Source organism: Camelus dromedarius, chromosome 2 (genome assembly GCF_036321535.1).
Source record: "Camelus dromedarius isolate mCamDro1 chromosome 2, mCamDro1.pat, whole genome shotgun sequence".
Lineage (NCBI taxonomy): Eukaryota > Metazoa > Chordata > Mammalia > Artiodactyla > Camelidae > Camelus > Camelus dromedarius.
The window spans coordinates 40,620,922-40,635,117 of NC_087437.1; positions in this window are offsets into that span (position 1 = coordinate 40,620,922).

Consider the following 14,196-nt stretch of genomic DNA (forward strand, 5'->3'; position numbering starts at 1 on the left):
CTCTAGCCCTTGATATCCTCTATTTTACTTTCTCTATGAATTTGCCTATTCTAGGTACCTCACATAAGTGGAATAAAAATATTTGTCCTTTTGTGTCTAACTTTGCACTGTTTGACTTAGCATGATGTTTATATCCATGTTGTAGCATGTATCAATTTCATTCCTTTTTATGACTGAATAATATGCCATTGTGTATGTATGTACACACACACACACACACACACACACACACACACAGAAATGCTTATCCAAGTCCTTTGCTCATTTTTAAGTTGAGATGTTTACTATTTTCTCCCATTCTTTAGGTTGTCTTTTCACTCTAATAGTGTCCTTTGATGCACAAAAGTTTTTTTTTAAATTTTTAAATTTAATGTGTTTTGGAGGGGGGTAGTTAGTTTTATTTATTTATTTAATTTTAGATGGCATACTGGAGCTTGAACCCAGGACCTCATGCATGCTAAGCACGTACTCTGCCACTTGAGCTATACCCTCCCCTCTGATGCACGAAAGTTTTAAATTTTGATCAAGTCCAACTTACCTATTTTTTCTTTTGTTGTCTGTACTTTTTGGTGGTATATCCAAGAAATCATTGCCAAAATCCAGTGTCATGAAGCTTTTCACATGTTTTCTCCTAAGAGTGTTATATTTTTAGCTCTTACTGGAATTGTTTTCTTAGTTTCTATTTCAGATTGTTCATTGCCAATGTGTAGAAAATGCAATTGATTTTGCAGTGTTGACTTTGTATCCTGGAACTTCGCTAAATTTATTTATTAGCTGAGAGCTCTTTTTTGTGTGTGTGAAGTCTTTAAGAGTTTCTATGTATAAGGTCACATCATTTGTGAATACAGGTAATTTTACTTCTTTTCCAATTTGGATGCTTTTTATTTCTTTTTCTTGCCTAATTGCTCTAGCTAGAACCTCTGATGCTATATGAATAGAAGTGGTGAAATCAGGTGTCCTTGTTTTGTTCTTAATCTTAGAGGGAAAGCTTTCAGTCTTTTACCTTTGAGTATTATGTTAGCTGGGGTTTTTTCATATATGGCCTATTTATCATGTTGAAGAAGTTCTCTTCTGTACTTTTTTTTTTTTACCATGAGGTAGCATTGAATTTTGTTTAATGATTTTTCTGTATCAATTGAGATGATAATGTAGTTTTTTCCTTCATGTTATTGCTATGATGTATTACATTGCTTGGTTTTCATAAGTTAACTATCTTTTGCATTCCAAGAATAAATCCTACTTGCTCATGGTATCTAATCCTTTTAATATGCTGTTGTTTATTTATTTATTTGAAATGCATTTGACATATAACATTCTATAAATTTAAGGTGTACAACATGTTTGATTTCATACATTTATATATAGTCTAATACGCTGAATTTGGTTTGCCGAGATTTTGTTGAGGATGTTTGCATCTATATTCGTAAGGGATATTAGTCTCTAGGTTTTGTTTGTTTTGCAGTGTCTTTGGTGTTGATATGAGGTTAATCCTGGCTTCATAGAATGAGTTAGAAAGGGTTCTCTTTGCTTTGATTTTTTAGGAAAAGTTTGAGAAGGACTGGTCTTACTTCTTTTAATATTTGGTAGACCTCAGCAGTGAAGCCATCTGGTCCTAGGCTTTTCTTTGTTTGGAGGTTTTTGATTACTGACTTAATCTCTTTACTAGTTACAGGTTTACCTATTTCCTATTTCTTCATGAGTCGCTTTTGGTAGATTGTGTATTTCTAAGAATTTATCAATTTCATGTAGGTTATCTAATTTGATGGCTCATGGTATTCTCTTAAAATCCTTTTTATTTCTGTAAAATAGGTTAATATGTTCCTATTTTCATTTCTGATTTTAGGAATTTTTGAGTTTTTTTCCCCTAAGTGTATCTAAGTGTTTGTCAATTTTGTTGATACTTTCATAGAATCAACTTTTTATTTCATTGATTTTCTCTCTTGTTTTTATATTCTTTATTTCCACTCTAATCTTTATTAGTTCCTTCTACAAGTTTTGAGTTTAGTTTACTCTTCTTTTTCTAGGTTCCTCAAGGTTTACAGTTTGATTATTGATTTGAGATCTTTTTTAGTGGATGCCTTTATAGCTATAAATTTCCATCTTGGGAAATAAAACATAGTTACAAAGTAAAATTGCAATAATACTGGCTTTTATATTTGCTCATGTATTCACCTTTCTTGGAGATTTTTATTTCTTCTTACAGCTTCAGGTTATTGTCTTGTGTCCTTTGTTTCAATCTAAAGGATTCTCTTTAACATTTCTTGTAGAGTAGGTCTAGGGGTAGTCAGCATTTATTTATCTGGTAATGTCTTAATTTCTCCCTCATTTTGGAAGGACAGTTTTGCCAGATATAAATTTCTTGGTTGAAAGTTCTTTCTTTCAGCACTTTTCATCATTCCACTGACTTCTAGTCTTCAAAGTTTCTGCTGAGCAGTCTGCTGGTAATCTTATTAAGGATTCCATATTCAGGAGTCACTTCTCCAGCTGCTTTCAGAATTCTCCCTTTGTCTTTCAACAGTTTAATTATAACGTTTCTTGGTGTGGGAGTTTATGTGCAGTTCACTGAGCTGCTTAGATTTGTAGATTTAGGTGTTTCATCACATCTGCAAAGTTTTCAGATTATTTCTTCAACGAATCTTCAAATAATCTCCCCTTTCTTCTTTAGGACTCCCATAATGCTTCAGAATTTCTATTTGGTTTGCTTTTATAATTTCTCTCTTTTACTGACATTCTTATTTAGTTTGTAAATTGCTTTCCTGATTTCCTTTAGTTCTTTGTTCAGATTTTTCTTTAGTTTTTCTGAGCATATTTAGTATGGTTGTTTTGAAGTCTTTGTTTAGCAAATCCAATAACTGGGCATTTTCAAGGGTGGTTTCTGTCAATTTGTTTGTTCCTTGGAATGTATTATATTTTTTCTTTCTTTGTATGCCTTGTGATATTTTTTGTTGTTGAAAATTAAGCTTTTGACAATTATAATGTAACTTTGGAAATCAGATTTACCCTCTTCACCAGGGTTTGCAGTTTGTTAAAAAAATTATTATTGCTGAAGGTTGTGGTAGTTTATTTGCTTTGAGATTTTTTCCACTATTTTTTCCACACTATTTTGCAAAGACTATTCCTTATTGTGTGTGGTCACAGAATTGTCTGTTCCTTTAGCTCATGTTCAGCTAATATTTTGACAGATTCCTTGAATGCCAGGAGCTAAACAAACAAAACAACAAAAACTCACACACAAAAATTTAAAGAAGAGAAGCAGAAAAGCAAAAAAATCCAATTACTTCTTCCAGTCTTTGCAGCTTGGTTTTGTGTTAAGACACTCCTTTAGTACTTAGGTAGGCTTACTCTGATCCTAGGAATCAGCCCACAGTAAAAACTTAAGGCCTTTTCAGGTCTTTTCTGGGTACACATCTTGCCTGGGCATGTATGTAGTTTTCTAAATCCCCCCTATAGAGAGCTGCTTTTGAATGCCCTAACTTCTTGAAGAATTTTATCTAACTCGCCTCCAATTCTTAGACAGTCTATTGGTTGTTTCCACCTGTAATCTCTTGTCCCAGGCATCTGTGAGTCTGTAATTTTTTACAAGCAGTGCCTACTGCTTTCTCCATCTAAGTTCCAAGCTGGGTGAACTGAAGATGAGAGTCTTGTGTTAGTTCAAGTATGCCCCAGACAGGTCAGAACAGATGTACTGATGGTTTTCAAGTAAGCTCTGCTCTGTTCCCTCTTGTTCAAGGGAGGAAACTGGGCTGCTGCTGCTTCAACCTCAAAACTGCTGCTGCACTGGAGTAGGGAGGCAAAAGTGTGAATAAAAATGCCCCCAAACTTTCCTGTTATTTTGAAGATTCTCCCTTCCTTCCTTCCTTTCTTTCTTCCTTTCTTTCCCTTCCTTCCTACCTTCCTTCCTTCCTTTCTTTCTCTCTCTCTCTCTTTCTCTCTTTCTTCCTTTCTTTCTGTGAGAGTAGGAACTGTGTCTATCTTTGCTTATCACTGTGTTCCAAGTACTGAGTAGGCTTTCTAGGCCATAGCAAATACTGAAACAATCTGATGGATAAATTAGTGGATCCCTACATTTAGAATGACTGATCTTACTTGTGTGGTATTTATTTGCTTGGTTTAACTCAGACATTTGAAGTGTCTGACTTTCCTCCTAAAAGCAGCAGTGATATGAAAAAAAAAACTTGCTAATCAAGTTACACAGCTAGTAGGTGCGAGAGCTGGGTGGGTTTGGGCTGCAGCCAGCTCCACCTGTTTACGTCCATCCTGTGGACACACCGTCTGTTGCCAGGTGCTCAAAGAAAATGTAGGAGAAAGCAACCTCATGATTCTGGCTCTCAAGGAGCTTACATATAATTCATCAAACCCATGAGAAAGGAGAATCCTAGATTTCTCTTAAAAAAAAAAAAAAATCAGCGTTGCCATTCAGTCTGCTAACATCCAGAGGATGAACAAGATGGCAAGAGAGAGTATAATGATGATGACAACAACGAACAATTATTAGGTGCTTCCCCCATGCTGAGTGCAATTTTAAGCACTTTAAATATATGTCATGTAATTCTTAAAAAAGGCCCATGAAGGAGGGATGTATTATTACTAGTACTCATGTTACAGATGCAGAAAGTCAAGTACAGAGCTGTCAAGTTGGTTATAGAGTAAATAGTGATGCAAGAGGCATCCAAACCCAGGCAGCTGGACACCAGAGCCTGAGCCCCAGCTACTGACCCTTACCTACAGGATGGCAGAGCACCCCATGGGGGGCCCCTAAATCTTCCAGGGGAGTCAGCAAGAACTTTGCAAAAGAGGTGACCTCTGAACCGCATGCTGAGAAGGCCTATACAGGAAGAGGGGCACAAGCACGCACAAAAAGAAAGAAGAAAATGAATGAAAGAAGAAAATGGGAAATGAATAAAAGTTAACCGCGATTGTGCATGGACTAAATGTTAAGTCTGGAAAAGGCAGTTGAATACATGGCTGTGGAGGAAGGAGAAGGGTGAATTGAAACTGGCTTTTGTTGGTTTGTCTGCAAATTGTTTTAATTCAATACCCCTGGGTGTAAATTGAGGGGACAGACTGGAATGAGGAAGAAAGTAAAGGTGAGGTTCATAATAGAAGGGAAGCAGAAGATGAGGGGGGCCTCGGTGATGGCAGACACCACAGAAGTGAGGAAACAGGGCATGTTCACTTAATATTTAATAGGAGGGAATGACAGAATTCAGGGACCAAAATGGGGAATGTGGGGGGAGATGAAGAAGGACATTTCCAGACTGACCCCACGGTTTCTGCCTTGGTTAATGTGGGTGGGATGCCACTCCCTAAGATAGAGGAGAGAGTAGGGTTGGGACAAAGGGGCTATTGAGAGAGGGAAGAGTAGATAAGGAGTTCCATTTGGGGCAAGCTGAATGGCTAATACAATGGATGTTGATCTTCCAAGTACACAGGGAGAAATACAATAGAACACCCAGCATCTCAACAAAGGAAGTAGACAAGTGGCATTATCATCTAGGCCAGTGTTAGCCAAGAGAATGTTCACGATGATGGAAATGTTCCATATCTGCACTGTCCAATATGATAGCCAGTAGCTACATGTGACCAATGAGCACTTAAAATGTGGCTAGTGCAGCTAAGGAGCTAAATTTGTAAACTTGTTGAATTTTAGTCAACTTAAACTTAAATAGCCACATGTGGTTAGTAGCTCATGTATCAGATAGCGCAGATCTGGACAACAGAAATAACTCTCAAATAATAAAAACACCAAAGCGGTTCATCACAGGCTGCTGAAATTGGAAGGGACCTTAGAGTTTGTTGAGTATAATTCTCTTATTTCACAAATAAGAAAACTAAGGCCTAAACAGAAGAAATGACTTGCAGAAAACCACTGCAGCAAGAGAGTGGTAAGGTAGACTAGAGCCATGGCCTGCCCTCCGGATCCAATGTCCTTTCCATTTCACAGGCTGCTTCTGGGACTGACGCAAAAATACCTGCAACTTTGTTTAACTCTGGTGTGTGGAATCAATGTAGCTTGTGGGCAAAGACAAGGAAAAGATCATGTACCCCCACCCCGCTGCTAAGCGAGTCATCCCAAACATCACTGGGGAAGAAATTACACCAGATATTGTAGTTGCAAATAGTGGAACCCACTCTAGTTAGTTTTAATATGAAAGTAATTGATTAAAGAAGAGTCAGCAGTTTGTACAATGTCTGAGAGAGGGTCTCAAAGTCAGGTTAGGAGGCTATGCAGTCAGGAACTGCTGACAAATTACACCACCATTGCTCTGATGGGGGTCCTACTGTCCCGGGCACTGGGCTCAGGGGAATGGCCCCCAGTCACCAGAGCTGGGTAACGGGCTCCACCCAGATACCTGCTTCTTTAAAGCTGGACCTCACTGCTGCCCGGTTCACCAGAATGTGCTCCACACGCCTCCTCCTTCCCCAGGTCCTTCTCATTAGAATATAAATAGAGAGGAGGGGAAATCTGAGACCCTTGCTACAAGGAAGGGAACCAAGTTTCTGCCTTCTACCTTGTGAAGAAGCCCCAGAAATCAGAATAATCCCCAAGCATTAGGAAAAGAATTTTTAAAAAGGCACCACCTTCCTGCTCAGCAGAAACCCTGACTCAGAGCTTTGTATATAACGTTTTTGCATTGCAAATTTTCTCAATTATTTCATCAGTGGCTCTGTAATTTTTTTTATATGATTGTTTCTCCATTTTAATTTCCAAACAAAACTTTGTAACACAAACCATTTGTAAGTAGGGAACTTCCTGGGATATTGCTTACTGACACGGGGAAGAATTTTTATTCCTGATTAAGATTCTGACATGCCAAGACTTGACTCTGAGCTTAAGCACCCAATACTCTTAGAATCTCTTTCACTTCATGGAAAATTGGTGTTCCTGTTCCTTGGTCAGGTTTCTTTCTGTCTCACCAAGTACTTCAGTGTGAAGGTAAAATAAAACACTGTTTCTATCTTCAGGTGCTTGCATTCTAAATCTTAGCTCTAATTATGAAATAAAAAGTTGTATTTCCTAGCTTTACGAATGGCTTTTCCTTGATTGTGTGTTGGTTTGATTGCTATAAACCTTTGACTATTTTCCAGAGCATCAACAAAGTTGGTCCCAGCATTCTGTCTCTCTCTTTTTTGGATGCTGCTGTGGAGAATGAGGGCTTGGAGTTTCGTAGTTCATCATTTTTCTTACCACTCTTTTATTTAGCCACAGTCTTTTTATAACCTAATCTTGCAAGTGATATACCATCACTTCTGTCCTATGCTCTTGTTCTTACAGACTCACCCTGGAACATTGGGGGAGGAACTACACAAGAGTGTGACAATCAGGAGGTGGGGGTCACTGGGACTCATCTTAGAGGCTGCTTACCACAGGACAGGACCAGGACTTCCCTCCAGAATCATCTTGGTTAAAACCACAGTGTTTTAGACATTAAAACTAGAACTTTAGTTTGGAAAGTTTTAAAAGAAGGTGTTTAGCTCAGATAACAATGATTACTGTTTGCTCTGGTCTGTCACTGATACTCTGCTAGATGTTGGACTTACTGGAATGAGTCAGGCACAGCTTCTGCCTTTGAGGATCTCCTGGCCAGCTGAATAGATAATTTTAAAGCAGCATGGCTAAGTCCTATACAGAGGGCTAGGGGGACAGGAGGAGTAGACTTCACTCCACCTGGAGGGTGAGAAGTATTCCTATTCCACGTAAGTTTTGGATGGAACTTTGAGGGATGTGAGCTGGAGAGAGAGGGCTGTGGCCATGTTGGATAGAATTCTAGGCAGAAGGATCTGCGTGAGGATAGTTGGAGGCTAGTAATGAATGCAAAGTTATACTTTCTGAGACGACAATTCACACGGTTAAATTAGAAACTAAATAGGATAATCTGGGTAATTTATCTTTTGATAAATGCATGCACAAGGTGTTATGGGAACCCTTCAGAACTTCATAGGAAGAGGTAGGAAAGTCCTGTCATGGGAGGTTCTTGGGCTAATTTTGGCTGACTGGAAAGTAGCTGTGTGAAAAGGTCACTTCTTACAGAATTAAGAGCAGGTATAAAACGTAGGGGATGGGAAAGTGTGACGTTCCTCTATGAGGAACTGCCAAGGAGTTCCTTATGACTGGTGTGGACACTGCTTGGAGTAGGGGCTGCACGGTGGAAGGGAGCTTGTCGAGGGGTTTGAGTCATAAAGGGCCTGTTTGATGTTCCATCCTAAAGGGTTTGAACTTTGCTGAAGGTAAAGAGGACCACCAGTGAGGTAGTAACATAATTATCAGGATGGTCACATGAGTACTCTCTGTAGTCCCTTATAAAATACTTTAAAATATCAAAAATACTTTAAATGAAAAACTTTTTTTCCCCTCACTTTAAAATCAACTCATGTTCATTATGGAAAATTGGAAAACGCCTAAAGGACAGAAGAGGGAAAAGCCCCTCAGTCTCGCTGCGCCAAGGAGCTGCTCGTTCATATTTCAGTATCTATTTTCCAAATATATTTCTATATATTCAAAAACCAGTCTCCAACTCTACAGATATTTTGAAATAAAATTGAAAAATTTACATTTTGAAATTAATGTTTTGTAACAGATCATCTACTTCTTGAACACTGAATTGAAATATAAATTGAAAAAGTTAATTGAGCACTTTCATAATAATTTTTTAGATAGAATTTTAGAAGCTGGGTCAAAGAATATACGTATACTATTCTGTTTGCTATATGCTGCTGAATTACTTTTGAAAAGGGGTTTATCAGTTGTGTTACTGGTATTTTGTAACGGTCGTTCTTTGTTTTATTTTCAGTGAATCACTTTTAAATAGCACTAACGAGAGACTGTGAGAGCCCCCCAGTGGCCGAGCTAATTCCTGCAAAAACATCATCAGTGGATTAAAAAAGAACTATTTAGTTGTCAAATCTTAATGTCAAAAAAAGGAGAGTGACTAGAAATATCTTAGCTGTTAAAAAGGCCTTGTAATTAGAGGAAGAAATGGCATTTGCTTTCCTTTCAAATTCTTGTACTTTTGCTATCAGACTATGAAATGTTTTAAATTTCACTGCTGTGTAATATGAAGGTTAAGATTATATTGATTTCAGGTAGGTTTACAATCAACTGATTAACTAGTTTTGGTATAAAAGCTAATATTTATTGAATATTATCTGTGTTAGGCACTGCTCCAAGCATTTTGCATGCAGTAATGCATTCAATTCTCATAGCTATCATGAAAAAATTACTATTTTAAAGACCATTTTACTGGCAGGAAACAGAACATTAGTTACTAAACAGAGTTACTTAACAGAGAGGTTAAATAACTTGCCCAAGGCCACACAACTAGTAAGTAATGGAGCCAAGATTCCAATACAGTGCCTTTGACCTCCCTGCTCTGATATCCCCCTTGGATCTCAGTGTCCATGAATGTTCCCATTCAGGCTAATTTCATAAAATAGGATCTTTATTTATGTAAGAAACAAAGAAACAAAACTATTGGTATAATTGAGACATGGGCTTCTCTTCTAGCCATTTTTTTTTAAGGAATAGTATAGTGTTGGTAACATAATTTGTGATTTTATATTATGTACTGAGTGAATAATAAGAGGAGACGTGATAGTTTTAGTCACTTTATAATTCATACATTTTCAGTCAAAGACTTAAAGACAAGTTGCTCTGCGTTTTGTTGTCTTAGATAGCTAAATGCAAACACCTCTTCTTGATATCCAAGCAAATTTAATGGTGTGACTTTCTAGTTAATTTCCCTTTCATCCTTACATACCATATTTCTATTATATTTTCAGAAAATGTGACCTCCAGTTTGAGCTAAAACTAAGGACTTTTACTGCTCTTCAGAAAGTGTGATCTCATTGCTTGGATTAGACATCGTACCATCTGAAACTTCTGGTAGAGAAGCAGATAAAGAGAATTGGCTCTTTGAAAGCAGAGAGATAAAACATTCTGGAAAAGACTCAAACCTAACACTCCAAGTAAAACTTTTCATCATTTTGCTTTATCTCCAAGTGGACAAAGGGGAAATTTGGAATAATATGGCTTCTGAAAGAATGGTATTTTAATTGCACCATGAAGGCCAAGAAATAGGACCCTAAAAAGACAAAATTTTCACTAGTGGAATTTGAAATTCTAGATGGAAGTTATTTGTGAATGTGCTGCTCTTCTCTTGATGGAGAGACCTTGACTGATGTCAGTGTCTCGAGGTAATCAGAGCTTTTCCTGCTTGGGACCCGAGTAGCACACATCCCTCCTACTGAAGAAAGCTCCACTTTACCAAGCACAGCAGATGGTTTCAGAGACCAAGAGAGGTCTTCCCTCTGCCCTTGCCCATGTATGTCCTATGTTTTCATGCTTAGTTTCCTAAAGAGATGCATCTTTCTTAATATATGAGGAAATCTTTCACAGATTTCATTCCATTTGGATATAGTGATAACACATTTGGAATTTGCGGTTAATCATGTTTGCCTACAAGTCATAGGCCCTTTTACACAGAAAATGTTTTTATCAGCTATGCAATGATAGAAGAAAACCACTAGTAGGCACTGTGAGTCCACTCCTTTGGCCCAAGCTTTGCTTTCAATGAGCACTTGTCTGCAAACACGTTTGCCAGTATGACATGCATTTGTGCTCCAACGCTCAGGCTGTTTCTTTTTTTTTTAATCTATGTATTTTTATTGAAGTATAGTCAGTTTACAATGTTGAGTCAATTTCTGGTGTACAGCATAATGCTTCAGTCATACATGAAAATACATATATTCGTTTTCATATTCTTTTTCGCCATAGGTTACTACAAGATATTAGATACAGTTTCCTATGCTATAAGGTATGAACTTGTTTATCTATTTTATATATATTAGTTAGTATCTACAAATCTCAAAAACTCCCAATTTATCCCTTCCCACCCCCTTCCTCCTTTGGTAACCATAAGTTTGTTTTTTATGTCTGTGAGTCTGTTTCTGTTTTGTAAATAAGTTTGTTTGTATTTTTTTTTTAGATTCCACATATAAGTGATACAATGTGATTTTTTCTTTCTCTTTCTGGCTTACTTCACTCAGTTTTACTTCACACTTAGTTTTATTAACTATTTTTAGGTGTAATGGTAGAAAGAACAGTTAACCAGTCTGTTTCCTTTGTTCAGTGCACATCTGGGGTTTAGGACACTGACTGTCTTTCTAAATCTCCCCTTTAAAGCTCTTTGAATAAGAATAAGGTTGAGGAATTTATGCTCAAGCCCATAGGAAAGATGCTTCTTAGATTTTCCAAAATGGAAAGAACATTGAATTTAGGATTGGAAGGCCTGGAATTAGATTTCACATATACCTTACTAGTTCTGATATATACTATAGAAATGTGAAGAGATGGCATGGCAGGATTTTCTAAGAGAAAGTTAACTGGAAAAGCCTTTGTCTGGGAGGTCTGCAGATCCATTGTTGATATTTATCAGGGGTAACTGGACCCTGAGAGACTGATTCTCACAACTAATGGGGTGCCTGGGACTGTGGTAGACCTGGAATGTCAGTTTATTAAGTTATGCTATGTGGGAAGTCAGATTCTAACCACAAGGAGGGCTAGGGAAGTAGAGTCACAGCCAAAGAATGTGGATGCTGTTAGGAAAAGCCCTTTGGCTAAGACAGCCTGAGGGACATCCCCACTTTACAGGGAACCTTGCCAAAGGGACCACACCCTCAGATTCTGTGGCCACAATGTTGCCTCCACATCCTATGGACAGTAGAGGATTCTCAGGGCCTCTCTGCTTCTTGCCACTTCTCTGTGCTTCCATGGCTGCCCAACTTCCTTTCCAAGGGACACACTCTATTTATGGCTAATTGAGTCACACAGGTATACTTTGCTGGCCTCCCTTGAGTGGCCTTTTGTATATCTATGCTGTGATCGTTTAGACCTTCATCTTGGGATTTTTTCTCCCATTAATAGATAATGATAATAATAACCTAATCATTTTAGTTTTAGTCTTTATCAAAGGCAACTCATATTTCCAATCTTTCTGTATTGCTTATGAATAATACCAACAGTAGCCAACATTAAAGAGTGCCCACCTGTGCTGGGCACTGTGCTACGTACTTTGTAAAAGTTATCTCACTTAATAATTCTCACAATGACCCTATGAGAGCATCTGCTATTCTGACTTAATAGATGAAAAACCCGACAGTCACATAGGTTAAGGGATAGCCCAACTGATAAAGTTGGAATATGAACTCAGGAAGTTACAACCCAAGATCTTAACTTCACAACTCTTTCTGCCAGTTAGTGCCTGAGTTCTGAAACCTGACTCTACAGATGCCTCTGTGTGTGACCTGTGGGTGATCTGGGCTTTGCTGAATTATGATTGGTTGAATTTTTATCATTAGAATATCAAATGCTCATGGAGTCACAGTAGTGCAGATTTCAGACCTGCTTTTTCAATAAACTGATGTTGCTTTTGTTTTGTATTTCATGTTGTACTTCATACCAAAGCTCTTTTTTTTATGTTGTAAGGAAATACCTGAAAACAGTCAGGTCAATAGACCCTGGTGATGAAATGCCCCCGAACACAATGACTCGCTGAAAAAGGGACATCTTCCTGTAATATAGTAGTTTCCACAAATCAAACTTGTGTGAATCCATAAGAGTGCAAAAGCAAAAGCTCTGAATCATCATATTTGTATATCATGTGTAATAGTGGCCCAGGTTCCCTGAGGCCTTACTTTGTACCAGACATTGTTTAAAGCTCTGTATGTGCACACATAATCACATAATCATCAAGAAACCTATGAGTTAGGCACGATTTTAATTCTCATTTTACAAATGAGGAAACTGAGGCCCAGAGAGGTGACGTAACTTGAACCCACGGGTAGTAAACGGTTGAGACAGGAGTTGCAGCCAGGCAGCCTGGCCTGCATTCTCTCCTGGGTGATTATTGCTGCTCTGGTTCTTGACACTCTGTCATCTATTACAGAGCCTTTTCAGTCTGTGCACCTGGTTTCTTTGGGGTCTCCTCGAGGCCAGTTTTCCCTGGAAAACAGGGTGATTTGCCCTGACACTCAGCATAAATATAGGAAAGGTTAGTACCTGTGATTTATGATCCATCTCTCAGAGTGTTGAGTAGGAAGTTTCATACTTACTGAAATCCTTCTCACCTTTAAATCTCATGATTGTTGATAACCCAACTGTATCAAAGGGAGTTAAAACTGTTTAATGTAAATATAGCCCAAGGAGGACTTCTCCACTTGATACAAAAGTACATGTAATGGATCTTATTTGAATGCATGGAGAAAAGGTGTCTTGAAGCTGATGATGATGGCGACGATGGTGGTGGTGGTGGTGATGATGAAGATGATAGCTTACCCTTGCAGACCACTCTAGGCTACACAGTGTTCTCAGTGGAGTACAGATACTAACTTATTTATAGTAAGTAGCTTTTAATGTCGAAATCGAACACTTTAGGAATTTTCAGAAAGTGATCATCAGGACAGGTTCCCAGGAATGGTTAGTGAGGAGGGGTGAGATGGGCCCTTGGAGTCTACTCCTTCCTTGCTATGTGAACTAGGGCAACTTACCCTCTGCTGTTTGTCCATGAATATCATGTGTGACATTTGTTCACAGAGGGTTGTTAAGAGAATTAAATGAGATAATACACAAAGTCAAGCACACAGTACGTGACACAGATGCATATATGTGAGTTGCTATTGTTGTTACCATTACCATGGCCATGGCCGCCTCTAAAGATTTTCGACCACGGGGAAAGGATCATTTTCTTTCTACCAATAACCATGGTGTGCTGAATGCTTCGCATCTGTTCCTTAGGGCAATGCTCATCTCATCAGTTACAATCCTGGGCGAGGAGAAACTGGCACCCTAGGGAGTACCACGGTCCCTGCTCTCAGCTGGGAGGAAGGAGCGGGTAGGCAGAAATTGAGCAGGGATGGAGCGAAGCGGAGACTCAAGGACTGAGATGAGAATGAAGCAGCAAGAAGAGAAATAATTCGCAGCAAAATACAACTCGCGCCCGACGCGGGCCCTCCTTTGCTAGGACCTGGATCGAAATATTTTACTTTCCAACTCTAACCGCGCGACGCCGGCGGGCGGGCTGCGGGATTGGCCCCCCTGCCTAACCCGGCTCCCCTCCACACCCCTCTCTGGACCCCGCCCCCCGATTGGCCGTCTCGACCCGAGGCCGTCGCGGATTGGCGCTCGCCTGCCGGGTCTGC